The sequence below is a fragment of the Pithys albifrons genome, chromosome 3, assembly GCF_047495875.1.
Source record: "Pithys albifrons albifrons isolate INPA30051 chromosome 3, PitAlb_v1, whole genome shotgun sequence".
Lineage (NCBI taxonomy): Eukaryota > Metazoa > Chordata > Aves > Passeriformes > Thamnophilidae > Pithys > Pithys albifrons.
In genome coordinates, this window is record NC_092460.1 from 91,308,816 (window position 1) to 91,335,983 (window position 27,168).

The following is a 27,168-nucleotide window of genomic DNA, read 5'->3' on the forward strand; positions in this document are numbered from 1 at the left end:
TTCACACCCCTTACATGGCAAATACACACAATATGTATTTAAGATTATAGAATGTGACATTGCGATAAAATGTTCAGTAACAGAATGTAAATAGCTTTTTCCCACATAAATGGTCTCATATATCTCCGAATTCCATTTATATTATTTATATTTATATTTTTATATTCACTTTTATTCTAGTTTATATAACGCAAAACCATCTTATATTTGTGTGTAACTTTATATTTTTCAGTTTATCTGTGCCATTTATATGATTAAGTAATAAAGATTATGTAATAACAGCAAGCAATGTTGGGAGTACACCTTATTGCTTGCCAGTTCCACTATTCCTGATAAGCTCAGTTAATATTGAGAAATATTTATTTTACTTTCTGGGTTATGTTTTTCTGATCTGAGATAAAATACAGGAAGAGCTAGCATTTTCTCTGTGTCTGTGTAAATTTTAAAGATACCTACTTTTTCTTCATGCTTAGTGTAATCACAATCAAAAAGGTAGGGGAGCACTGCTGCACAGAAAAGTAAGAGTTTGGTGATTTGCTGTCAGTTCTGTTTGGACTCTGGATCAAGCAGTCCTGGTTGAAGTTGCAACACCCTGGTGAGCCTGAGCTGGGATTAACCAGCCAATTGACCCCTGGCATATTGCAAGCTGCAGAATTAAATGTGACTATTCTCAAAGATAGCAGAATAATTTGAGCTTCACTAAAACATATTTGATTTGCATTAAAATGTGTCTTCAAATGTGATTTGCTGGATTAGCACAGAAGTGAAAGTCCAGAGGAATTTGGAGTCAACATGTTCTTGGCTAGATGCCAATTCTGAAGCAATCCAGTGCAAGTGTACCAGTCAATGATAATCACTGGCTGGCTCTAAGGCAGGACAAATTCACAGCAAAAGACTGAGGTGATACATGAAACAGAGAGGAATGAATGATGATGACATTATGAAAAACCATGGACACACATTTAGCTAGCAGTTATATGCCACCTAGTTGAACAGAAATAAATCTGCAGCAATACTTCCCTACTCACAAAGTGGACAACATGTTGTAAGACAGTGGCACTTGAACCCCTAAGAGAAAGGAAGAGTATCGGAATTAGGAAATCTGTTTCCAAAAATCTCTGGTTTTCATGGCTCCCTTGCATTCAGTATTGTAGCATGGACAGTACTAAAGTTAGCAGACTGGTTATGCTGGGTGCTCACCAGGAAGAGCTTCTGTTGAGGCAACATCAAGTTTCAAGTTTTTAATCTGCCAGTATGAACTATGACGTTTCTAACACAATTCTGTCAGAATTGGATGGTCCTAAAGTGAAAGACCTCATAGTCTGAGTTGAAATGTGGGCAATGGCATAAAAATTAGTGCAGAAATCCTGAGCACAAACTCATGTTCCCATGGGAGGTTTTTTTCAGGAATGGAAGTTAGTTTGTGCAAACAATCCAAGAAATCTTTACATCCTATTCGTGAAAATGTTCTAATATAAATGTTAGAGGATCCAAACAGGTTTCTGTCAGGGAAATCTCATTCCCTAACTACTGAACAAATTAGTCTTTATATTATGAAATTGCGTGAACTTTCTTAACAGTAGGAAATTGCATTAGCTTTGACTTTCTGACTACAAAAAAAAAAGAGGCTGGTAAACGTGTTTGTAGAGATTAAGGGGCAATGTAACTCCATTCTAAAACTACTTTAGACGAAATTGTATAATGAAAGCCAAAATCTTCTCAATGGTGGCAGACATATGGCAAGAGAAGAAAGCCAGAGGCTGAATATTTTTGAACATTACAAAAAGCTTCTTTACTTAGTGGGGGCGGGATAACACAGCTTTGGAAGACTATGAAGAATCTGCCCTTGGAGGTTTTCAAAGCACAGCTGATCAGAGCTGCAGCAGATGCAATAAAGCATTGATGAAACTCTTAGTTTAAGCAGGAAATTGGACCTGATATCTCTGGACATATCCCTTCCAGCTAACATTTCTGTGAATAGTTTGTCTTGTGGTTCTTCATTCTGCTCAAGTTCAAGTGGATGTCTGTTTACTTCATTTATCTGAGGATGTTCTATTGAAGCAAAGGAGTACGAATTCCCTTCAGATGGTAAGAGACGGTCCTATGACTTGTATCAGACTTCAGATTGCCACTGTTTTACACACTTTGCTACATGACCCGAGAACATACTTGGTACATAAAAATGCAAGACTCCAACAGTAGTGAGAAGGTACTATGAGTTCCTAGCGGCAACCTCTCCCTGTTTAAACCTATGGTAGTTTCACATGCCTACTGTTTGTGGGGGGGAAAAAAAAGTGCAAGATGCTCTAGATGCAGTGTGATCTGGTTATGAATTCTTCTGCCTTCTGCCAGCAAACAAATATTAAGCTGAACACTTCATTATTAAATTATGCAGTTGTGAGAGATTACACAATACTAGCTGGCCACATATCTTCTTCATCTCCATAATCCTGTGTGTTCCTTCAAAGCTATGAATGGGAAGAAAATTTTTCTCATCTGGTATCATGCAATTGTAGTTAAGGATGTGGGGAGTGGGCAGTATTACCAGTGATAATTATGTTTAAATAACACTGTAATGAATACTATTAGCAACTCCATCCATCCTATCTTTTCAATCTTTTGGGGTTTTTCTGAGCACTCTTCTAAATTGTTCAGATTTGTTTTCTTATTTATTTCATTCTAGTTTATTTTTCTTCCTATAAATCCTCTTGCTTTCAGAAAAGAGGTTTTGGGTGTTCTCTTTTTTACTGTATCAAACTTCAACTCTGCTCATGCAGCAGTATTTCACCTGACAGAAAGTATTGTTGAGTCACTTGAACCCTGAATTCTGGCATACCTGGGCTGAGCAATCTAAGCAGGAATTTGGTCCTGTGCAAAAGATCCTTCAGATAATCTTTTACAACATGTACAAGTATGGCTTTTTTTTAATTTTTTTTTTCCCTGGGTGGAGGTAAGAAGCAGGTGGTGGTGGTGATACTTTGAATCCAAATCTCTTTCTAGGTCTCATACTTAGCTCAGCAATCAAATCCTGCCCTTTATATGAGCTGTGATAAAAGCTACATTTTAATCAATAGTAAGTGATGAAGCCATTAAACATGAATTCCTAGAATGTGAGATTCCTTCCAGAAGGTGTCTAGAAACTCCTTACTGATTCTGTTTGACACTGGAGAAGCCCCACAAGTATCTGTATTATGTTGCAAACTTAGCTATAAGGATGGGGTGAACTTGCTTGTCGAGCTGCATATGCCACATTTAGATATTTGGCATAAATATGTATTTAAAATAATTAGGCAACTGCTACACTTTTACCAATCTGTGCGATCCCTCTGTTTCCACTGCTTCAGGTGTGCTGTGTTAGTGAACATTTGCAGCTGGTTAGTAATCAACAAAAAAGAGGGGCTTGTTTGCAATGATGGAGAAGAAAGAACAGATCAAGGGCTGAGAGAAAATACCTCATGTCAGATGAGGAATGCTTAAAATAACACAGCCAAAGAAAAAATGACTGCTCAAGTCTTCTTTTTGCATGTACATACTGAACTGCTTTATTTAGGGGATCTTCTGTTACAAAAGAGGCATTTTGGTGTCCTCCTCCCTGTGCAGAGAGCCTTTACTACTCAGAGCTCATTTTTCAGTTCTGACTTGCAGCTGTCTGTAAGCTCTACATTTGCTGAAGGGACACTCTCATCACTCAGGAATGGTGTCCAAGCTGACCATCTCATGTAAATTGTCTCATCATTTAAATAAAAAATGTGTGGCTATCACCATCTAAACACTTGTAACACTGAGCTGCAACGTGTTTAAGCATTTGCTTCGCAGACAGATGCTTTGTGCTGTGACTCCTTTACATCAGCCTACAGACTTCATAAGTCAACATTCTTAATTTATTTCCTTCAAAGAAACTGGTTGTTTTTAAAAGCACAATTTCTCCACTGAGCCTTCAGGACAATACATGATGATAACAGTAATTGATTAAGCATGCTCTTTCTAAAGATCTCACAGAAAGTAAGAGGAGCTTTGAAGAAATTAGCCTTTAGAACATCCCTGTGATTGAGGGAAGATTTTTTTTTCTTCTGATTAAGAATATCAAACTTTTTGAATAAATCCCTTGTCTAAGGTACAGAAACAAATTCTGGCTGACTGCAGATTTGAAGCCCCATCAGAATCAATGAGTTTAATAATTTGGCGCTCATATCAGTAGAAATTAACTTGCCCAATGAAGGTGAGTTCAATAAATTTAGTTGGGCAAATATTGTAGTTTATGAGTATGGGTGTAGGCAGTTAAATGATACCCTGATGCCCAATCCTGTCAGATCTCGGAAGCTAGGCAGGGTCAGCCCCGGTTAGTACTTGGATGGGACACCTGGCAATACCAGGGACTGTAGGTTCTAGTCCTGAGGACTTCATTGTCACCGTCCAAGCTCGCTCGGCCGTGGCAGATGAACCTGAGGAGTTAAAGGGTGGGGCCAGCTCTGCACACACTGTGTCTCACCTAAAAACTCCACTGCACAGGCTCGAAGGACACACCCATGTGGGTATAACCCTTCCCAAATGTTCGTTCATGAAGCCAAGCCATGATGATGATGATGATGAGTATGGGTAATAAAAGTTAACTAATTATGAAACAGAAACGTTTACACAGTGACTGTGTCAAGTCAATCAAGTTTTCTGACCATCCTCAAAATATGGCAGTTTTGTTTATAAATATCAGACCATTTTGTGCAAAAGTATTTATTTCTGCCAAAGTCAAGACAAATTAGAATCAGTGGCAGTGTTGCTGGAGGTAGAAAGGTTTCAGCCTCAGAGGTTAAAAAGTGGACCTTGATTTATGGGACAGACTTTCTTAAAACTCTGTGCCGGAATGATAAAATTTATGAAATTTTATGAGAGGGTCATTACATACAAGAGGTCTTGGGGATGCTACCTCCTTGCAAATGGTAATACAGGTGATCACTGTGTTCTTCCAAGACTTAAGCACTGCCTTAAAAACTCCAGTTTGCAGGTTGTCATTTGTGTCTTTAGTTATAGGCATTGGTGGAATTCATGAAACATGCCAAAGAAAAGCCTCCAAAATTAAAACAAACTCTGAGAGTTTGCACCACTGCCCTCAAAAGGACACGAATCAGGATTGCAGAATCTGTATCATTTGCCAAGATGATGAGTTGAAGGTGGTGAAGTTCCAGAATATGCAGCCTGGGCAGTGTGGAATTTTTGGTCCACACCCTGCATTTCTGGATTAGGGAGCATTGTGTTAATTAAAGAATATTTTCTGCAAACATGGTGCAACCAACATTTGCGCAAACTAGGAACATTTAGGGGGTTTTCTTAATGAATAGTCATAGTAAGTATTTATTCTTAATTAGTGGGATTACACTGCTTTTCTTCTGTTTTTAACTATTATTATTATATGTAATAAGACAGTTTAGCTCATGTATGCTTTAATAAAAAAAGATCTTGTGTTTGAGCTCTGTAGAAGAGGGCTGTAGAAGCCAATTTCAGCACCAGAATAAACAAAGTGGAAAACTCTAAAAAAAAGAAATAACATAAGGCCCTCATATAGTCAAAAAGATCCCAATGGCTTTTTCCCTTAGTGAAGACATTGTTTAAGAGCCCTGTCATCACTGCCAACAGTTAGAATATCTCATCTTTACATACATGTACAGCAGTCATTCTCTGCTCTAATTCTGATAAGAATCACTCTACTTCATATATCTACGTATACATTTATCCCCAGTGCTAGCGTGAGGTAAAAAATTAAGCCCAAGAGGATTTGGGGCCCAAATACAGTAATTTAGTGTATTCAGTGAGGTTAGCAAGGTAGTCAGTCCAGTTCCTCCTGCAGTTTATAGATAGTGGAAGAGAATCACATTACCAAAAATCTGAATTTTTACTCCAGTGTCATGACTTTCTCCAAAGGGCAAAGAGAGGGATTCATTTAGCTAAGCTAGAGATGCCTGGGGTACCTTTAACCACTACTAAGACATCACAAGAATTCTAAAAAATGTCATCTAATTCTAGGACTCTGTTGATACTGCAGAATAAAAAGGGATCATAATCAAGGGAGGACTACTGAGTCTGAGTGGCACTGATTGTCCTACACCCATAGTGCTAGAGCTGGTTGGAGTAGTTCAAAAGAGTGAAGGAGCTGTGAAGTGCTACATAGACAGTCAGTGCTCACACTCACTGCTCAGGCTACCCCAACATTTCTAAAAAGGTGCATGGATCTGTCAGAGTGTACATACCTAAAGCTGCTGAGATATACGGTGGAGTCTTATGCTTGGTGAATCAGGTAGGAGAAAACCATCAACACCTGATCCTTTCACTATCCCCTGAGAAGCATTATGATAGAAGACCACCTGTTATTCAGAGGTAGGTGAGGAAATGTGAAGTGATTTAAATCTTGAAATGGGAATGATCTTGACTACAGTCCCACCTAGGAGGAATAACTGCCCATGGAGGTGCCCATCTCCATACCTGAGAGTTTATAGCTAAACAACCTGTATCTAACCTTCCTCTGCCTTTCCTGTTTTAGTAAGTTATGCAGGTTTTCCCTTGTCTGTGCTTTCTATGAAGGACAGATAGTTCAGAGTAGGAATTACATGAGATGTTAAAAATTAATTTGAAGCAACATTTGTGTGTGTTATGAAGGTATGGGTCTAAGCAACTTGGATAGGATGCTTAAGAAATCTGTGAAAAATCTGGAACTTCTTTGGATCTCCCACAGCACAAGGAAGCCTCTCCTCAAACTGAATCATTTTATACTTTTTTATGTATCTCACAATGGCACTCCCTTCTTTAGTGCTTCTTTCACTCTTGGATCCTTCAGATGCTTATTTGACATGTCTGGGATCAGATTAAAAATCCAAGTATTGGGCAATATGGAGCTTGCAGGGAAAAGGATGGCAAGTGGGGCAAAAAATATTCCAGTGGGAAAAGTCTGGAGGATATTTTGAGTAACCAGAATCTGAAGAAGCTTCTGTGATCCTGTCACCACATTGCATTTTTAATGTCCATGTTACATTAACCACATCCTTCCATCAAGGATTGATATAGCAGTCAGTTGGCTTGGCCGGAAATTCTGAAATCATTTTTTGGAATAAAAACTAAGGGGAGGATGGCTATGGTAACTCTGAGTGATTTGCTGAGGTCAGTGTGCATAGGTAACAAAACATCATACCAGTAAGGAGACAAAGAGTACAAGGGGAATGGTACTGCAGTACAAAAGAGAATAGGGAAAATATTAGGAAAAACATGCTATTGAGCAGAAAATAAGAATCACTTCAGGGAAACACAGATTTCTTTGTAGAAAGAAGTCTATAGGTTGGGGGTTAAAAGGTGAAGACAATGTGAATGTTTATTACAGAACCACAGAATATTCTGGATTGGTGGGGACTTACTAAGAGAAAACTAAGAGTGGGGGACATTAAGAGTTTTATATTAGTTGTATAGAAGCAAGATCTATTTTAAATTAAAGATATTTTGATTTTTAAAAGGCAAAATAAGAGCAGAAAATAGAACAACAAATTGGAAAATGAATTGGTGACAGTTATTTGTGAATATTAATGTCTCCAGAATGCTGCCAGAATATTTCCTGAATACTCACTCATCTTTATGGGATTTTTCTCTTCCCCTTCTAAGAAAATCGAAATAGGAAATAAAACTTTAAGTTCATCACAAAAGCCACAAGCCTAGAGCTTTGACATTCTTGACTAATTGTATATGTAACTCCCTCTGAAACAAAGATAGAAACAGAAACCCTGTAAAGGTGAAAAAACTTCACTCCATTAAGATTCTATTGTGGCTTGTCTTGTAATTCAGATCCAAATAGGTACTCAAACAGATATTCAAACAAGTAGCACAGTCCACTTTCATTCAAGTGTGTTCATGAAAAAACTCTTTGTGACTCTTAATTAATCCACTCAGTTTGATTATATCTGTCACAGGCTCTGGAGGTAGAGTTTCCTTATTCACTACATACATGAAAAGAAGTCCACCTACACAACAAATCAACTTCTGAGTGCCAAACACCTAGCAGCAATAAAAACATCTGCACACAAGACCTATCCTGCCAAATATTTGTATCTCATAATTTTTGTTAGTCAAACTATTCTTCAGACTGCCCCAAAGCGAAATGACTAGAAATGACAAAAAAGATACCTGCAGAAGAAACAAATTTTCAGCAGTGGAGCAAGAGAGCAAAAGAGCATTTCTGAAGGTCATATTGCTATCAACTTTCTCTTGTGAACATCTAGAACTGCCTAACCATACTCTTTCACTCATCAGAGCTAGGAGAGGATCACAACTGAGAAACAGAAAGCTCATTTTGATCACTGTATCTTCAGGGGCCAGGATTGAATCAGTCAGACTCCTTGATATTACATGAAATCACTAATTTTCATAAGAATGTAAAAATTGACATAAAATAAAAAAAAAGTGATTACTTCATCATGACATCTGTTGTCTATCTTTTGTACGGTTCTTTACCCATTTAAGGATTTTCTTTCTCGGATTTGCTACTTTTGTTTTTTTCAGGAACATTTACTGGATGGTTGTGTTGAACAACTTTTTTAAACAGAAGTGACTGAATACACAGACTTTCTCACATCTACTATTGTTCACTTCAAAGAAAACTCTGAGGTATGACTTTCCCTGACAAAGGAGAGCCATTTATTAATTCTTCCTGGTCCTTACAGATTTCCTTAACTTATGTCAGAATAGAGTTCACATCACCTTCCAGCTTCAAACAAAGACATTTTCTGGTTACTGTGCAAAATTGACTTCAGACTACAGGGTTAATGCTGGAATGTGGACCTGGAAGACTGAATATTCAAAAACATGGTCAGTCTTCTAAAAGGAATTCAACTATTTAGCAATTGAAACAAGGTCTCTCTCAATTTCAGCTACTTAAATTTTAGTTAAGAAACTAAGTGGAAACATAAGTAGTTTGAGAGGCAGTCCTTCATATTCTGGCATAGGACCACATTATAAATGAAATGTCAATGTTTTCAGACTCTAGGAGTGGGACTTGTTATGCTGACATATACAACTTAGTGAGTGGGATGAACCTAATTGCAGGTGACAGGTTATTGTGCTCTTTGGCAAAAGGAGTTTAATTTTATGTGGGAGTCTGGTGGGTGGGATGTGTTAGAGGATGCAGATCAAAGTTCAAATTCTCACTCAGCTTGACCCATTTTACTTCTTTGCTGTCCAAAACACCATGCTGTGGAACAGCAGAGAGGAAGACAGGACTTCCTCTACACCCAAGTCAAAGTGTTACAAAGAAAAGAATCCAAAATTGTAGAACACCTGTGAAGGAGTTCACCTTGGCAAAAAAATGACATGATTATTAAAAGGAGATTGACAGCTTTTACCACCTTATCAAACCTTTACTAGTTTTACATTGCTGTGAGATTCCTTTGCTTTTAATTTTTTTGTGCAGCCCTTCCCTTCCAGACCTCTGCTTGTAGCAGCCATCTTCTTTAGCTGCAAAACCACTGTGGTGATGTGTAAAGGTTGAGGATTCTTATTGGTTTTTTTCAATAAATTTTTCTGAAGGTCCATGCTTGTGTGTCTATGTTACTCTATTAATGGTAAAGTACAGAAATTTCCCATTGAATTTGTTATATTTGGCATTGTAGCTGGGCCCCTCCTCTGCACCTTTTTCTCTTTTCTTTCTCCCTTCCACCTGCCTGCCTGGACTGGTGGCCAGCAGCACTTAACTACGATTGAAAGATGCCCTGGATTGCCAGTGCTGCTCATGCAATTTCCTGGGCTATTACTCATCTCCACCAGGGAACCTGGCAGACAGCACCAACCTGAAGGGATCAGCCTAGTGATCCTAATTGCAGCTTCTAACATTATGATTTGATTTCAGTTGTTGGTAAAATTACTATAATCATTTTATCTTACTGTTTAAAGTAGACCAACATTATCTTAATCCTTTACCTGCATAATTTGGACTGAATTCTAAACAATGGATTAATCCTCTACAGTTTTGATTTATTTCTAAGGCCAGAACCACAATAAAAATTGTTCAATAGCTTTTCCATACTTCATTTTTAAAGCTCTATGTAAAGCAGAATAAACTAAAAGCTGTTTACAATTATATGGAATACTATAGGGTAGCATCTATCTATCCTGCCTTAGATAGAGAATTTTTTGTTTAATCATTTGTGATCATGTTTTTCCAGGCTATGTTTCAATTCTGAGAGACTTTGAACACTTTTTATTGTGTCCTGTCTCAGATAAATTCCTGTTGCTGGAGAGGATTTCAGGACTTTGCCTTACAATAGATCTTTTATCTAAATAATGTAAGGGTATGTGTAAGTGTATTAATTTGATATACTGACTGAGTTGGAAAAATCCCAACCAGCTATTCACTGCACTAAGTATCAGAATTACTACTGTAGATTGAAAATTGTGTCCCAAATGAAAAATAGGATGATTTCCTACACACAAGGGCATATCAGTATCCTTCTCAAAAGGTAATCACATTCATTGCACAATTTTTGGTCTATACAAACAGGACTTCTGGGCTTACTTGGATTTTATTTTGTATAATTTTGGATAGAAAATGCAACTTGAACAGACCAAATAAAAATTTTAATTTCAGCAATTGCCCACAGTTCTCACTGAGGGAAAGAAAATACCCAGCTTCTCTTAACCAATCACACCTTAATACAGAATAGGCTCTTCAACCATAGGTCACATAACTGAGCTTTCGACTTTCTTCAAATATTAGTAAAGTACAGAGAACAGCAAAAGGATCTTATTAAGTCAGTTTCTGTTCCTATCTGCTCAGCCTCATTACTCCAGCAGTTTCTTCACTGCAGCTATCAGGAAAGCAATCATTTAAAGCAGGCGTGCTGAAGTGGGAGGGAAGGAAGGAAGGAAGGTCGGGATCTACAGGCACTAGTCAGAGCTGTCAGTTCAGCCCTACTATCCTGCTTAAATGAGGGCATAACGTGGGATAAGAAGAAAAATGGTTTATGCAATGTGGAAACCTTGGAGCGTAGTAAGATGTTTAATATTGCTGAGCAGTTGAGATAAGCCATATTTTAATTAAACAAACACATCAGGAAGCTCGAAAAAAGTGATGATGACTGTGGCATGTCATGAAAAGCAGATACTCCTGGAAGCTCTCATGATATGGCAAAATTAATATAACCTCAAAATCCTCTTCATTGTCTTGTCCCTTAGCAAAAAATCAGCATTTACAATGAAAATATACAAGTCTATTTACTAAACATGAATGCAAACTCACCTTTTCAAGACAGTTGCAATCCACTGCATTGTAATTAAAAATTAGCATGAACTGCCTTGTGATAATACATCTATGAAGACTCTTGCTTAATTAAAGTATAATTAAATACTTTTTGAAAGCAGTTCTATTGTTATTAGAAGGGCTAGTATACTACTATACTTATGATGCTTAACTGGAACTACTGCATGTATGTTTTTTTCCTTCAAGCCTTCAGTTGCTGTTGAATTATTCTTTTTAAATAGCATGATGTTAAAACACCTGAGTGGTTTGAAGTAATTACTGATTTTGTAAGCGACAGAATTTCTAATTGCTAGATGATGAGACACCAGAAATGGCAAGGCACAAAAAACACAATTGAAAAATCCTTCCTTGGACTTGATCTCATCTTAACAACTGAGACAAGGTCAGGCCTGTCTGATTCGTGATTAAGGGTCATCTTCCTTCTTTTCTTCATATACTGCTCCGAAACCCTGTGTCCACCTGTGACACTGGGGAATCACTAGCAGAACATTATCCTCATAAGCAATGCTTTTTATTTGGATTTAATTCACTTACTTTTGTTCAGAACATTTAAATACAATAATTAATTTCTTAGATGCTATTGAAATACCTGCATGTTCTAGAATGTTTTTCAGTTAGATTATTGCCAGAAAATCAGTGCAGGGTTAGAGGAATCAGAAATGTTAAGCTATCAAAACAAGGCTGTTTATAGAATATTTATTGTAACAATTTCCTGCGATTGTTTGATTAGAAACTGTAGGAACAGGAGTTCATTTTAAAGGACATTCACAAGTGGTGTCTAAATATCTTCTGAATAAAAAAATAATAAAAATGAAACAAAGAACCCCCCAGTGAAATGTAACAGGTCTTTAAAATACCAAAGGAGGAAATCTGCCTTTCCAAACATTTTTTGTAAGTCTGTAATAATGTGTTTTAAGCAAATATATATGATTTATTTAGGAACTGCTAAGACAGCACTGAGTTTCATAATTTCTTTTTTATTTCTTTACAAAAAAAAATTGCAAAGGTCAGATTCCTTTCTGTGTATAATTCTTAAATTTTTACCACTGTGCTAGACTTAAAGAAAGAGAAAATCTAGTTTAAAATTATTATGTGTTCTCAAGAATTATGCAATAATTATGTATTCCAATATATAAAATGTTGTCACTAGAATTCCCCCAAAATTATGATAAATTTTGGCAAAAATTGGAAATTTTCAACACACACAAGCCCACAACATCCCCCAGGAACAGTAAATTAACCTCACTAGAATCAGGAGAGTGGATTCACTGCAATTTTTTTTTCCAGCATTCTTCTGCTACAGCTCTACTAGTCAGAAATCTTTCTTCAGAAATTAAAATTGAGATACTGAGAAGCTGCCAGAAGCAGCCCCCCATGTCTGACACAGCCAGTTGCAACTGACCCATCACTGGACAAAACCAAACTCACTAGTGACAGTGGGATTTCTGTGCTAAGATATTTAAGAAAGCGTAAAAGAAAAGCTGTGCTACAGCTGGGAGAGAAAGGAATGAGAAGTTGTGAGAGAATAACTCTTCAGACACCAAGGGTGAGGAGGTGATCCAGGTTCAAGAGCAAAGATTCTCCTGTAGCCCATGGTATCGACCATGGTGAGGCAGCCTGTTCTCCTTCACCTTGGAAAAGTTCATCAAGGCTTATCTCCCATGGGAGGGATCCCACACTGGAGCAGAAGAGTGGGAGGAGTCCTCCCACTGCAGAGGAAGAAGTAGCTGAGACAGGTGGGATGAACTGACCACAACCCCCATTTCCCATCCCCTGCACCACTGAGAGGAAGGATGTAGAAAAGTTTGGGATGAAGCAGAGACCACAAAAAAGGTGTATGTAGGAAGCTGGTTTTAGATTTGTTCCTGTTTCTAATTTCCCTACTCTGCTTAATTGGCAATAAATTAATTTCCCTAAGATGATTCTATTTTGTCTGTGTCAGTAATTGGTGAATGATCACTCTGTCCTTATCTCAAACCATGAGGTTTTCAATGTACTTTCTTACCCTGTACAGCTGAGGAAGGGAGTGATAGAGCATCTTGATGGGCACCTGGTCTCCAGCCAGAGCCAACCCACCACACATGTCTAGTTTTCTTTTTTTCTTAGTTATTTTTAGCATTTCTTTGGAATCTTTACTTTTCTCCTACTTTCACTTCACAGCATAGTCAAGCTTGAGGGTTAGTCAATTTGCTGTCAAGTCCCTTGGGGGTGTACAGATAGTACTTCTTAGCGTTGCTCTTCATTATTAACATCAGAGTTTCCTTTACCCTTTTACATACTCTTTAGATTTAAAAATTGCCTCTCAGCTTTCCTACAATTAAGTATTGTTTCTACATGTCTGGAACAAAGTGATTAAAAGGGAAAAGAGAAGCCAAGTATCTTTGGGCTACTGGCCTTTGAATAGTCATTCTTGGCACTCATTTAAGTATGACTTGTGTAACGTCAAGATCACCCCAGTCCCAATATGTTTCTTACACTTGGCTTCTCCAGCATCGCTGCTATTCTTCCCACAATTGCTGCCAGAGCCATTAAAGACCCAAAGTGCGTCATGTGTGGTTCCAAGTCCTCACAAAGTGCAAGAAGCATTCTTGTGACATTTTGTTCAGGATCTTCCTAACTTAACAGGGATCAGTGTTTATTGCAACTGCTCAGTAGGGCAGATGGTCTTTGAGCACAAGATTCAGACATTTCCAATCTTCACACCAGATTCTGCATTCTGATCCTGATAATAATGTAAATATAAGTTGATTTTGAACACAGGTTTTTATTTGGGCTTCTCGTTAATTAGAAAGCCTACATAAACCACAGGCCAAAAGTTAGTTTACCTGTTTAAGTTTGAAAATGTTGAAAGAACAAAAAGTTTATTCAATATATAAATAAATCAAATTCTTATCACTGCTCAGTTTACAGGGGAAAACTGACTCAAGGAAGCAAGAACAGCCCAGGCATCTGTGTACCTTATGAAAGGACTCTTTATTTCAGAAGTGTAACAACTGGATTGATAAAGTTTACAGCATGTATATAAAAGCTTAAAAGAGTCATAAATAATAAATTCACATATTAAGATATCAATGCCAATAGAATTCTGGTCTGATTTTTAAGAACTTTGAGAGAGAGCTGGTCCAAGAAAGATGTGCTGAAGAACACTTGGGCCATACAAAAGGCATAAGGTATCTTCAGTCTTACATTTTCATCAAAAGGTCTTTAGAGATACAGTATTTTTGTTTAGAAAATACAAGTGAGAGGCTAAAGAAATGAAAACTAATTAAAGTCTGTTGAGATTTAAAACAAATCTTAAGAATCTTTACAGTAGGAAAGGAACTAAGCACTGACAATACTCTGCTGGGAACAATCCAGCTGACTGGTGTACAAAATTCTGCGTTATGTGGCTAAGAAACATGACAGTATTTTGCTTTAGTGTTAAAAGATTGGAAGGAACTATCTACCTGAGCAATCTAGATCTGAGGTATTTTGAGGGTTATTTTAGGTAATTTTTTGTTTTGATCTTTTTTTTTGTTGTTGTTGTTGTTGTTTGGTTGCTTGTGGTTTTTGGGTTTTTTGTTTGTTTGTGGTTTTTTTTTCATGATTATAAACAATTGTTATTTGGCAAAATTTAAATGATCTAAACCAATAACTTTATTTTTCATTTTGCATACACTGCATAGACAAACAACACTTCCATTAATTAAGTAACAAACAATTTTTTATTTTAAAAGTTTTTTTGGCAATACTAATCTCTCTGTTTTGATGAGCATTGAAACTTCAGTTGAAAGGGATCTGATTTCTCAAAGGACAAAAAGCAATCTTCATAAATCAGCTATGTAAATTTCAAGTAACCCGGTAAAATTTGTGACTTCTGACAAAAGCTGTTTTAGAATTTAGGTATGTTAGCTTATTGCAGTGTTCAGTTTCAGAAATAAAGCAGGAATGCTGTTTTCAGGCATGCTGAGACTCCAATAATGCATGGAAATAAATGGGCTTTTTTTCTGAAAAATTGAATAATACTGTGGAACTTCTGATTGTCCTCTGTCTTACTCCAGACTCAGAGAACAAAACCATTGTTGTCACTAATTTCAGGTATGTGGGCAGCAGGATGAGGTAAAATTCCTCCACTGACAAACTGCTTTGCACTATAGGAGTTTCCACCTGGACTTGGCACTGACTTCCCCCCAGGCTCTGTGAACACTCATTTACCTGAGTAAATCTGGCATGGATGGGTTGCTAATAAAGAAGGAAGTAAGACACGTTGTAGTTTCAAAATTCAGAATAACTTTTACTTTTTGAACATATAAAGTAGTAGCAGAATATAAATTTCTCTTTACATTGTTTTCATAGGTCTATATTGAAATAGGTCTATATTGCTGTCACGTTCTTCAAGTGAGGAACTCGGATGGTATGAAAATTATGGCTTGATTAAGGCTCTGCAAGGAATCACAAAACAATTTCAAAGGTCTACACAGGCCCCAATCCTCCCAGCAACATTCATTTCAGTGATGCACACATGGAAGTTTTCAAGAAAAAGGTAGTATTTTTCAGGGTGCTTGCAAGGGGGAAAATGGCAATAGGCAAAGTTGCAAGAGGAAAAGAAGCTCTGCTACCCACTAAGTTTCAGTAGAGATTCTTTGAAATTGAAAGAAGACACCAGCATGTATGTTCATGTGTACTTGTAACCATGTATAAAGTATTTATTGGGTCAAAAATGGAATATTATTGCCTTTAGAGAAGAGGCCCTTCTCATTTTACTTAGTTGAAGGAAAGTAAAATAGCCACAGGAAAATATGGTCTCATGTTTAATACCTAAGATAATTAACGATCCTCTCACAAGCTTCACCAGCTCATGAGGAAACATGTCTGTCAAGCAAAGATGAAGATTTTTCTCATTACATGCAAATGAAGAATCAAAATACCAGGATCTACTGGTTCCAAACATCAAAGACATTGTGTTTTAGTAGGTTTTTATAAGTCCAGTGGTTGATAGTCTTCTGCCATGGAAGCTGTTGGGAGGCCACGAAAAATCATCTCCACTGCAATGTTTTCTGTCTGTTTCAAGGAGATTTGTGTGTGTTACTTGAATGAGCACAGAGGCACTATTTAGGCACATGTCCATTACAATCACAGACATATTAAAACCATAGACAGAGACATCATATGTAATCTCACAGATATCAGCTGATAAGTGTCCATGGTGTGTGACCAAGATCCTGGAATGCTCCCTTGGGTACACAGGCTTTGGAAGATACAATGTTCAGTAAGACCTTGAATGTGTAAGTGCTGTTTAAACTGTTCTCTCACACGGAAGCACTGTGGAGAAAAAAGCTTCCCTATTGCATGAAGGTGCAATGCTGAGATGAGCACATACTTTTAGAGGTACTGTTCTAACACAGTCAAAATTTAACCTCTGAGCTGGGCAGGCAGAGCTGGTAGTGAGGCTTGGAGAAAGGAAGAGAAGTCCATGTTAGAATCTGGCAGTAGGAAAGGGAATTGTGAAAGAAGAACCGGTGAAAAACTATCCAGAAAACCACTAACAGAGCAAAGTGCAGCACGGAAGAAAGGGTTGCCAGCAGCTGGAGGGACAGATCATTTAACATGTCTGTAATCCTGTGGCTGTTACTACCCAGAAAGTCTTGGGACTGTACTGCTGAATCCTTTCCAATACCATTTTGAGAATCCGATAAGTAACTATTGCTATTTTTTGCCTAAAACAGAGAAGCCTGAGTATAATTATATGGAGGGTGTGTGCTTTGCCACAAACATGCCTGGAGTGCTTCATGTTATGACGACATGTTGTTCTGCAATCTTTCCCCTATATAATTTTATGGATCATTTTTAAATGCTTAACACTAACAAGTGCCCTGACTTCTCAATGCATAAGAAAGAGAGGAAGGATACATCCTATTTTCTTTCTAGATGTTGTGGACTGTAAGGAAGGGCACAGCACTGGTTTGTATAGCCCAACATGCCTGCTTTGCCATTGGATCTGCCTGACCCTGCATCCAGAGAAGTCTGAGCTGTTTCCAGCCTCATCTCAGATCCTCTCTCAGTTCTGGTACAGGTAAGATAGGACAAAGTTTACTTTACTTATCTAGCACATCTGCTTCTTTGTGTATGGGTGAATTGTCCAGTAATAATTTTCTGAGAATTGGAAGGACTTCAAAAAGAACGGTGAATGACAGCTGGTCAGAGAACAGATAAAAGGCAGAAATACCATGGGCTTTACTGTTCTGAAGCTTAGGAAGGAACACAAACATGAAACCACTACAGAATTAAGTTGCCAAACTTAAAGTATTATTTATAATTAACCTTTTAAGGTAAAACTTTGGTCTGTGTACCAAAGAACACTGATAAATGTGGCTTTCATTTGCAGCCAGCTTTTTGATCAGCTGATGGTATGAGAAGGTTATGTACCAGAACTTCAGGCAGAGGGAGAAGAAAAGTAGTAGGAGAAGAGAGAAAAAAGCTATCAAGAGAGATTTGGGGAAACATAAATGTTAATGCCAGGGAACAAGAACAGAATTGATGGAAAGCTGTAAATTCTGGAAGTGGGAATAAAACCCTAGACGATAATCCAAGGGAGGGGAGAAGACAAACTAGAGGAGATGCTTGGTGGAGGATTCACTGCTGAGATAACAGGGTGGACAATGAGAGAGATATACACAGAGGCGGAGGAGGGAGGAGATTCTTGGAGAAGGAAACTAGAGTAAAAGGAAGCACATGTAGAAAGGAAGGCAGAAGGGAAGTCTGGCAACAAGCTGGAGGCTGCAGCTGTGAAAGCCACAGAGGAAGCAACCAACAGGACTCCAAGAAGACCAAAGGTAGAACAACAGCTTTTACATAAGAGGATAGGTCAGAAACTATCCAGGTCGATGCAAATTTCAGGAATATTTTTGATTCCTACCTTTCCCTTGTAACTTAATTTTCTGACTAACTTTAGAGAAGTAGAAATTTCATAGAAAGCCATGTGAAGAGGTTCATCCCATGGGCTGCCTCTTGAATTAGTACATGTAGATGGAGTTTTGTAATTCCTGTTATCCTGACTTACCTCCAGCATCCTATTAATTCTCTTTCACAGTTTTTATCTTAATCGTGAAAGGACTTGGTAGACAGGCTGTCCCTTGCTGCTGTTTACTGTAACTGTCAGGAAGGAGGTGCCTCAAACCACTGTTCAAATAAAAAAAAAATACAGTGCTTAAAACTTATTAATTTAATAATTTTTTAAAAAGTCTCATCCTTGTTGTGATAAAAAGATTCATCAAAGAACCAAAAAGACAGGCAGAGGAAGCAATAGCACTGCCACTTGACTCAGATGTTCACTTAGACAACCAAATTCTGAACCACAGCCCGTGGAAATTGCTAGGAGTCCTATAAATTTGAACAGCTGTACTGACAGCTGGGATCCTTCACCCTGAACTGTCTCTGTGCTTTTGTAAATAAATATAATAAGCCCAGATTTGAAAGGGTTATCTCTAATATGACACATTTTACTTGGCTTCCAGTAGATTGTGGGGATTAACTAGGATTCGAATTTGTTTACAAAGAGTTACTGCAAAGCATAAAGTCAATTAAACCTGTTCTGGATTGGCAACAGAGACCTGATACATTGCCTCCAAGTACCAGGCATTGCAGAGGGTAAAGAGATCAAAAGCAAAAGCCAAATCTGAAAGGATTTCTTAGAGCTGGTCTTTCTTGCAAAGCATAGGTGTGAGAGAGTATTATCTTCAGCTCAGAGGTTTTATAGTTCCTTATCACTTGAGACAGCTTAGCTATCAAGGTGTTTAAAAGGTCTGTGCAACTTTCTGTTTCTCTTTGTGGCCAATGAAAGATCATCTGGCTGGTAGGGCACTGGGCAGCAGAGTTGCTTTGGGTTACTACAGGTTGCTACAGCAACTTAATTTTTCTGTGAATAAGGAGGTAACTTTGCAGGCTCTTCTGCACCTCTTCAGTTCCTGGTGGCAAGAGTAGTGAGAGCAGCTCTCCCTCCATACAGGTATGTGTCCCTGATCCAGGGTTAAAGGCAGTTTTCAGCATACAGGTGGATATTGTATTTTTTTCTTGTGAGCCTCCTATTGCATCCTATAACTTGCAAAATGCTCCTAACTGGTAGTTATTAAAGGCAAAGATAGATGTCATCCAGCCTCTATTGCTTGACTGCTCATAAGTCTAAGCAGTGCTTGTGAATCATTCTCTCATATAAAGTCTATTATATAAACACTTCTATAAATTTGTTATAAAATAATATGAAGGAAGATATCAAGTTTATGGCTGTATGCACTTAATAACTGTGCTATAAAAGAACATCAAAAACTGTAGTAATTACTAATTATGGCAATGATATAATGATTCATTAGAGTAAAAGGCATATATGTGCATTTATGTGTAGATTTAAAATTATAACTTGTGTGCAATAATTATGCTGCTGAAACATAATTTTTATATGAAAGTCCTGAGATCAACTCAGTACATACAGCATAGTCATATGCTATTTTAGTAATCTGATTCTCTTAACAACTGACACAATAACTATGATATTTATTCAGTGGGGTTTTTTTGACTTGGCAAAAATATCTTCATAATAAATGTGTAGTCTGTAGTTGCTTAGTTTTTTTTTTTTTGGGGGGGGGGTTTGTCCTCAAGTGAGACTCTAGAAACATTTATGTAATTGGCACAATAAGGAAAATGATCAGAAATTTAAGGGTTTGGGGTTAAATTACAGTATTTTGGAACTATGTTTTTCCTTTTTTTTTTTTTTGTAATTGATGGTTACATGCATATTTCTGTAACATGTTTTCGTCTGAAAGAATAATGTCATATCTTAGCACCAGAAAATTACATGATCTGACAAGTTCAGGGTATCTATTAGTTCCTTCTTTCATTCTCTGCTAGTGCACAGAAATCACTGCTAGTACTTTTTCTATTGCTCTGCTCTTCATAGATTTTAATGTTTCTTAATACATAGTGATAATACACAATTTTTCATCATCTATTTAGAAATTCAACTTCTGCTAAGATATCTCTTGAGGCAAGAGTGATGTTACTTTTCAGTTTTGGTGTTTTGGTTTGTTTTTTTTTTTTTGTCTGTATATGATTTTTGTTTAATTCTTTCATTGTGGTAATTAAATATCTTCTCAAGAAAAATATGTTCTATCACACAAAAAAAGAGCATCATAATAGCTCTTACAATAAAGAAGACTGAAAGCATCCTTTGCTATAAGAAAATTTGTATAATAATTTTTCCGGATAATCAAGTAGTTTAAATAAAGTCTAGCTCACCAAATCCATATGGAGAGGCTATATAAGGTGAGAAACTCCATGGTAGTCAGAGCACATGTTCTTTAAAGTACCAGATTATTTCTTCCTCACCACAGTGCCGGGCAAGACCCGACCCCCACAGTCTGCACCTCTGCTGCATGTTGGAGGGGAAATTCTGCTTTTCTGAGAGTATTTCCACAAGCTTCTTGCTGCCACTGCCATAGTCTCTGAGATTTCCCCTGGAAGGAAAAATCTGATTTGGGAAGGGCTTTGTTTATATTTATTCTCAAGAGGATTTGCTATGTCTCCCTTTCTTTTGGTAGAAAACTCATGTCTGGATGGCAGAGGCCTTGATCCTGTGAAACTAAGTCAAGCATCAGTTCTGATTCTTAAAGTGGGGCTGGGCAGCTGCCCCTGAACATGGGGTGGCCTCAGTAAATCTTTCTTCTTGTGATGGCCTGGTGAGCAGCAGGGCTTTTCCTTGCAGTAGGCTCATTGTTTGGCTTTGGTGTTTGAGGCTGAACTAAAGTCCCAAGGAAGATCAGCATATTTTTCAGACAATGGACATTTCTCCAGGTCTGGAACATTTGAACTGAAATAAAAGGGTTTCAGTTATTTGACAGGTCTTCAAAACTTGAGAAGTCATCAAGAATTTGACCTTAAACTTAGGTCTTCACAACTGGAAAACATTCCCTGTATGCTTGTTCTTCTTAATTATTACAGAGACAAAATTACAGCCTAGCTGGTAGGCAAAAACCAACATAAGGACTACATAGTCATTCATCCACAAAGCCAGTGACATTGCCTGGGATGATTCATTTGGTGACTATTTCTCAACCAGGTATTGCACTGGTGAAAGATTTTAGAATTACTCCATTATTCTGTGACTTCTGATCCAAGGAGAAAAATTTTGCAAGAAGTGGATTATATCCAAGTAGGGACATACATCTATCCAAGTAGGGGCAAGATTTATAAAATTTTCTTGATCTACAGATGTCTGCTTTAAAATTTTTCTCTCCTACCATTGGTAGCTCATCTCTGTGCCCTCCTTGTGATGTCTAAGGCAATTTTTTTTGTCAATAGAGTTGCCTTATTAAAGTTTATGGCCTGACCTGCTTCAAATGTCACAGGCCCAGTGGGGTAACAAATTCTAGGAAGCAAAGTGTGCTACTGCAGGTCATCCAAGATAAGAAGAAACCAAAGGGTGCAGCAGTACACTCAAGATAAGAAATTAACAAAGCCAGCTCAACAATAATAGAATAGCAAACACAGCTGACCACCAGGGTGTTCAAGATAAGAAGCCCACTTGTCAAAAACCAGAGATAATCAAGGAGTAAACACTGAATATATGAGATAAGCCAAATATATAAAAATTAACAACTTATGAACAGTGCTCATCTTTTCTGCTTGGTGTGCTAGCTAGTTTTGTCTATTTACCACCTAGCACCCAAATTTGTGCAAATATTGAATAAACAAATACCTTGGTCCTGTGTGTGATTGGCTTACTGCACATCAGGTGATGAATCTAGATTTTTGGGACAACAGTTAGGTTTCAGTGAGAAATGTCTCTAGCATTAATAGACTGACCCAGCCATTTAAGTAACAGATTTTTATATCTTTTTCTGTTTCACACTCAAAGAAGCCTATATTATTACATTACAGTATCTGTATTGGATTCTTTTGTATTAAGATCATCCCTATGTATACTCTGAGTGACTCTCCCATGAATCCACAGCAGGGGAAGAATCAAAGTCTGCAGTACCCCTGCTACTCTTGGGCTTTCTTCATCTTATTTCCCTGCTAAAATCACTTGAAAATAAATTTTAAAATTGATTTTAAGGACTGAAAAAGGCTTCAGTTTATGCATGCCACAATCAGTGAAGAGCTCAGAATTAATATTTCAAGGGGAAAAAAAAAACAGTGAAGCAACTGCTGGGTCTTCCATCACCCATTTTCCCCTTCAAGAACCCCCACACAGTTTGACAGAAGAACTCATCAGTGACAGGAGCCAAATATATCACACTGTTTCCACTGTACTGCTGCCAAGTTGGCTTGAGCCATTGGTATTTTAGGATGTTTTCCATATCGTCAGGACACACTAAGGATCACAAGGGACAGCACCTTAGGTCCTAACACTTCACAGATCTGGGAAAGCTACAGCTTGGAGTCTTTAGTGGGTAATGAAGGAGCTACACAGCAGTTTGGAATGGGTCTTCCAAGCTCTTGTGAAGAGAAATCAGGTATTAATGCATGTTTGGGAGGTTCTTTTTTTAGGAGGAATTGAAAACTGTTTGATATGGGTGACTGGAATATTCTTTAGGGCATGCACTGGCAAGCCTTAAAGGCTGACATACCTGCAGTAAAAGTCTGTGATGTGAGCTGGGAAAAAATGCTACACCACATCTGCAATCTTTGGCCAAACTTTCCATGAATGTCAAGTGGTAAATATTTTGAAGTTTTCTTCTTGCATTTTCTTCTTGTTTCACAACTTGTTTGCACTTACCAGAAGCTTGTATAGCTGCCCTGGTGCTGTCATTATGATGCACTGACCTGGAGAGGAACTGAAAGACCTGTTTGAAGAGTTTGAGTGGAGCTAGTTTAACATTAGGCTTCTAATCAATAGATGTCTAATTTGTGTCAGTTGTTTAGATTTTCTACAGTTAAAGGACAGACATCAGTACCTCTAAAGGATATGCACTCCCTGGAGTGCTAAAAAAATGAGTAGATGTAGCACTTCATAGTATGGTTCAGCAGGCATGGTGGTACTTGGTCAAAGTTTGGACTTGATGATCTTGGAGGTCTTTTACAACCTTAATGATTCTAGGATTCTAATATTCTTGTCTCAGATAAGTGTTTAAAGTACATGGGATGAGTTATATTGATTTCTCTCCATTGAGGGGGGAGGAAATGAATGGTCAGATGTCTGCTTTTAGCTGGATAGGTTTATTTGCAACAAATATTTGCAAATAACTTTAAACAAGAAAATAATTATTAATAGGAAACTATGCCTTTCTTTTATTTAAGGTCCTTAGAGATAAGATACTAAAAGCAAAACTGAAACAACTAAAGTATCTTTGTACTTCCATCTTTTTATTTGAGGTGACTATTCCTGACCTATGGAATTCAGTTCTATTCTGAGCCTTTAGGAAAATGAGGTGGTACAAAGTAGCAGTCACTGTGAAAGTGATGAGGCAAAAAGAGTGAACACAAAATATATTAGTCCTGTATCATTATTTTATAATTTGTGTGTTATATATTCATGCTGATTTGGGGCAATACCTGAAGATAAACCAGGTTCGCTCTCAGGCAGGCTCTTGTGCAAAAGAGTTGAAGTGAATTGACGAGGCTGGTTTGAGTGGATAGTTTGTGTGCTGCTTCTCATGTGTTATGTGATGATGTGATGCACAGAAGGTTTTCATTTCCTTAGAAAATCAAATTAACTTTCATGAATAAAAAATTTCACTCCTTATAAAACAATACCTTCTAGTATCTTCAATACACATGGAGGGGTAAGTCTTATTCATCTGGTGGCATATTGCATAATTTCTTCTCTAGATGGTTCATCTTCATTCTCCTTCTCAGTAGAACTAAGTGCACATGGGTGAACATGAGTGTGTTGAATCAAAGAGAGTGTATTTGGGGACAAGAGCCAGAGGTTGGTTGGTTTGTTTGTTTAGTGGTGTGGGGGTTTTAGTTTATTGTTTGTTTGTTTGTTTTGTGGGGTATTTGAATGATTTAAATCTTTCACTACTGAGCTTGATAAAACCCTTCCTGTGGTACTTCTCCACTTCCTGTGAAGAAACCAGAGGGCCACTAAGTGATAGCAACTGGATTTTCAGTAGAAATGGTAGAAGTCACATGAGATGATATAATAATAGAATGACCTGGATAAACAATAAATTAATCCCTTTATTTGGTATAGAAAGGAGGTATACACAATTCCTCACACCTTTATTTCAAAATTGTGAGAGTACACAAAAGCTTCTACAAAATCATATTTTGAATGCTGAGGGTATTAACCTCATCTTCTGCTCCAGAACTTGGCACTTTACCTAACAATGAGAAAGTTGATTTTGTTGTATGTGGTTTGGGTTTTTTTTCACAGTTAATGTCCTTAAAAAGTTCATAGGGTAAAAAAGCACAGAACAGGAGCTTTCTAGTTTGCTTCCTAACCTCATCTAACATATGCTAACATTTCCACATCTGAAACAGAATTAATGTCAATATTGTTTTTTAAAAGTTTTATGACAGGTAGTTGTAAAAAACTGTGTCATGACAATGGAAACACAGGAATAGAAAATCATGCTGCACTGCACTGTACATCAAAGAATTCCCACAGAAATGTGGGAATGTTTATGTAAACCTTCTAAAAATTCAAATTATATGTAGTGTAAAAGTATGTCATACCCTGATGAATGGATCTTAACGTAAAAAAAAAAAAAAAAAAGGGAGGCATACACTGTTTAAGGATCTCAGAGAACATAGGAACGCATCCCAAAGAAAGTGTTTTCCAAAAGGCCCTGCTATGAGATCCTTAGAAAAGCCATGAATAACACTTATCTCTTTAGCATTTTCTCTTCAGCAGCATGTTTACTCCAGGAAATGTGGGGGGACTTCATTTGGAGGTAACAAGAGGATTTCTCTTTTTCTGCCTTCTGCAATTTTCTGTGTCTTCATCAAGTACGTGAATGTCATTTACCCTATTCCTTTTGACAGTTTTTCCTGATGGGGCAGTTTCTCTGTTGTCACACCACTGGGGACTCTGTTGAAGTACACAATTGTTTGTTTTTTGTCTCATTGCTCTGTTGCTGTTTGTCTCTACTTTCTCCCCTGCAACCTCTGAACTCTGATTTGGAGTCAGAGAACATGGGACCATTAAGTACTTATGGTTTGTTTTGATTTTTTTTTTTTAAGAAATAGAAATGACTGACATCCAAAAGGTCACAGCCTCTCTCTGAGCTTCCAGTCCTTATAGCTGATTTCTGGAGTTGAACCAGACAGTCCTCATTTCACTGCCAGGCACTGCTGCTAGGAGAGATTTTGCTTATATATGATGACAATAGGATATTGTAAGCCACAAAATTAGCTGATACAACCCAGTATGTGTATGTTGAAAATTGAACTTCATTACATTCATTAGTGCCTTTAGGATTCCAACAAAACAAAACAGAAGTAGATATTTTCCTAATGAATGGTGCTCACTGACTCCCATATACTGAAGAGCAAATGAGCATGGTAGGGAATGTGTCCACGGGCAGCAGTGGAGGAAGCAGTACAGCCTGGGAGGAAAGCTGTGGGATCCCAAACAGGAGCATCCTCAGGAGAGCATCATACGAGGACATGTCCAATAGAAGCAATTAACAACAATATTCCTAAAAGTAGTGCATAGGACACATAGTGTGGGAGACTGATTCTTTCAGCACTTAAGTTCTACTCTTTAATTAGAAAACAGAATAAAACAAATGCACTGCGCTTTTCAAGGATGTGAAACTGGAGTTATTCAGGGTCACTAACTTTCCTTTGGCACTGAGCCTTGTACACAGACTCTCCTATAATAGGTTTCTTTCAAAAGGCCAAGGCTCACTTTCAGTCTTGCCTTCTCTGCTAGAAGATAAAACTTCAAATTCATTAATCTTCATCCACTTTAGATTTACTCAGCAGAAGTAGATTAGAAAAAGGCCGATTCTTCCAGAAAAGCTTAAATTCCAAACAGGGAAATGTGAAAAAACAGAACAGCAAACAGCTAGTCAAAACAGATAATAAATACTAAACATGGGAATCACAAACTATTCAGGTCTTTTCCCTGAAAGTCTGGACCTAATAATCTATTTTTAGGAATATTTTTTCTCTTATAATTAAACCAAGTAAAAATCACTTCCTCTTGCTGCTGCCAGAAGAATCTTTTAAAACAATGCATTCATTTAATTCACCTGAGATTAGGAGATATTTAGAAAATATTTCTACAAAAGCTTGACAGACTGTTCGTTATTAATAAACACTGTGATGGAATGATATGTTCATTGACAGAGATGGCAGTGTAAAAAAAGTAATTTTTATATGCATTCAGAAAAAGAAGCTGCTGGGATGATATCACAGAATATTATATAACATCACAGAATATGATAAGTTGGAACTTGCAGTAAAAGAGGAAGAGTCTTAGCATTTTGTGAGGGAATGTTATAATCGAATATCTGAAAAAAAGCCTCCTTAAAAATATTCTAACATTTCCTAATTTTTATTACTTTCAAATGCACTATCATGGTGATTAAGCTGAAAAGTTGTTTAGTCTGTATTTTGACAGAGAATGACTGCAGTAGTAAGGCTTTATTTATCCATATATACATATATAACAGACCATGCCTTATAGAAAAGAATATTTGATAATATTCTGCATCTTGAAGCTGTCAGGAACTGGTTGTCATAATTTGCTAACATGAGCAGTTTTAAAGCAAATGTATGTTAAAGAAGTGACCAGGAACCAAATAAGTAAGTTACCCTTTTGTCTCCTTGACCTTTGACTCACTTGGATCAAAATTTGATAAAGATTGCAGTTGCTAAGTATATTAACACGCGATGTAGTTAGTGGCTTTTAGTCACACTGTAAAAATAACCCCCTCCCCCAGCACCAATACAACTTCACT

The 27,168-nt window shown here is 37.4% G+C and overlaps 1 protein-coding gene across 4 annotated transcripts in view; it reads left to right on the plus strand.

Annotated features, from left to right (window-relative positions):
• The first annotated feature begins 17,113 nt into the window (after positions 1-17,113).
• Positions 17,114-27,168, plus strand: part of CD36 (CD36 molecule (CD36 blood group)) — a 36,104-nt gene continuing 26,049 nt past the window's right edge. The window contains exon 1 of one of the 4 annotated variants that reach the window (XM_071552719.1): positions 17,114-17,333. The gene's annotated coding sequence lies outside the window, so the exon portion shown is untranslated. Of the gene's footprint in view, positions 17,334-17,988; positions 18,094-19,061; positions 19,266-22,695; positions 22,768-27,168 lie in introns of those variants that run through there. The other 3 variants (XM_071552720.1, XM_071552718.1, XM_071552722.1) reach the window with 3 other exon arrangements.